We start from the raw sequence: 1,872 nt of genomic DNA, 5'->3' as shown, positions 1-1,872 counted from the left end.
ACCTTATGTCGGGTAAACCAACGAAAAAACAAATTTGCTATTTATATATTTATATATATTTATAATTTTTATTAATATTGTTATTATGTTAGGATAACATTGTGAGAGGTAAATATAATGGACAACAGTAAAATTACCTTTACTAGTAGGCTGAACTGTGTAGATATTACTGGTACAGATGTTCTGTCCAGTCAGCATATGGTATATCCTGTAGTTTGTGATTATATGTCTGAGTAAAAAACTCTGGAACTGTTTTTCTCCACCGTACCTTTCATAAGCCAAGCGGTGGAGGGGCCGACCGCATTTATTTTATGACCAGTTAGAGGAATTTGTCTTTAGTCACTTCATTGCGAATGAAGAACCAGGAAACAAGTGCAAAATTTTATTTATATATATATATATGACACACATGACTCAGTTTTATGTGACAGAAAGGGGCTTCTACTGTAAATATGTTAGCAAAAACCTATAATGAAAAGTTCCCAGACTGCTTATAGATTCATCTCTTGAGCAAATACATATTTTTTACATATCACAACATCGACAATTTCTCAGCTTTAATTTAAGCCATACTTTATTTAAATTGAATAAGAAACGAGGGTGCTATGAATATTTTTGTGACAGATTGACGCACCTCCCGCATTGAAACTCTACCATTTTGTTGACATGACTCAATGCATAGTAATGGCTCTTGTGACAGCGTGTCGCTAGCTATAGCGGCTATAGGCGATGTCCAATCCAGTAATATAGATCAATGGTCCACCTTATACCGATGTGTAGCTAGGTATTTATAAGATATAAGTAACTTTATTACTGTTATTACTCAGAATGACCGGAGTTAATAGTCCACTTCCTGCTTTTGGAGTGGTCTACGGTCCGCTTAGCGTTCACACAAGCAGTCAAACTGCATCAGCTGAACCAAGACCTAGGTTTTCAAGCAGACCAGAGTTCACGTTTTTGGTCCATCAGAGTTCGATTACAGACTTTCTAGGCAAACGATCTAGAGTTTGATTAAACAGGGCTGCTGTGAATACACCCTAAGTGTGCTGAACACAAACTGTTTCAGGGGCTGCAGTCTACCTACACCATGGTCCATGTAGACCACACCCTATGCAGTCTGGGTAGGCTGCATAAATGAGCTGTGAAGTGAGACAGTCTAGTCTTCAGATGACATGTTTGTGTGATCACGCACTCCCCCATTATCACGGTGATCCGTTTTCTATCCCGTGTCTTCAGATTTAAAATGTGTTGGGATGTGTATTAATCATCTGGGTTTAGCTCCAGTGTCAGTACTTATAGTTGCATTTTATTAAACGTGTCATTGCAGCATAAATTTCAGCAGCTAAGTTACTAATCTTACATTTAAAAACTAATTCGACTTGGTTAAAAAAACAACTCCACTGCCTTTGTTTCTCTGCTCAGTTTGCTGACAGTGCAATGAATCCTGGGATATCCTCAGTTGGGAAGGATACTTGGATGAGCAGCAGCCCCTGAACTGAGACTTAGCCATAGACCGCATCAGTTCACCTGGTCTAGTAGTCCAGTAGTTCACTCAACTAGTAATGGGATGAACTACATTGGTGCGTCAGCACTGTGTTGAGCACACAAGAGTGAAACCCCATATTGGTGCGTGTATCACTTTAAGAAAAGTCATGTGACCAATACAGAAAGTGTCGTTTGGATGTGCCACGTCAAAGTGTGTTTATAAGGAAACAAACTGTATCGACATGTTGCAGATTTGTTGGATGGACTTTTGCTGTTGGATTTTTGCTCTCACCTTGTTCCACTGACTTCATGGATCGTTCCAAGACGTTTTCCCCAGTCTGGAATACTTTTGATCTTGTGACGCCAAATAATAATAATAATAATAAT

The 1,872-nt window shown here is 38.8% G+C and overlaps 1 protein-coding gene across 1 annotated transcript in view; it reads left to right on the top strand.

Annotated features, from left to right (window-relative positions):
* Nucleotides 1-1,872, top strand: part of dld (deltaD) — a 17,152-nt gene that overhangs the window by 8,930 nt on the left and 6,350 nt on the right. The window lies entirely within an intron of this gene.

Source organism: Austrofundulus limnaeus, unplaced genomic scaffold, assembly GCF_001266775.1.
Source record: "Austrofundulus limnaeus strain Quisiro unplaced genomic scaffold, Austrofundulus_limnaeus-1.0 Scaffold58, whole genome shotgun sequence".
Lineage (NCBI taxonomy): Eukaryota > Metazoa > Chordata > Actinopteri > Cyprinodontiformes > Rivulidae > Austrofundulus > Austrofundulus limnaeus.
This window is presented reverse-complemented; position numbering and strand designations above follow the sequence as displayed.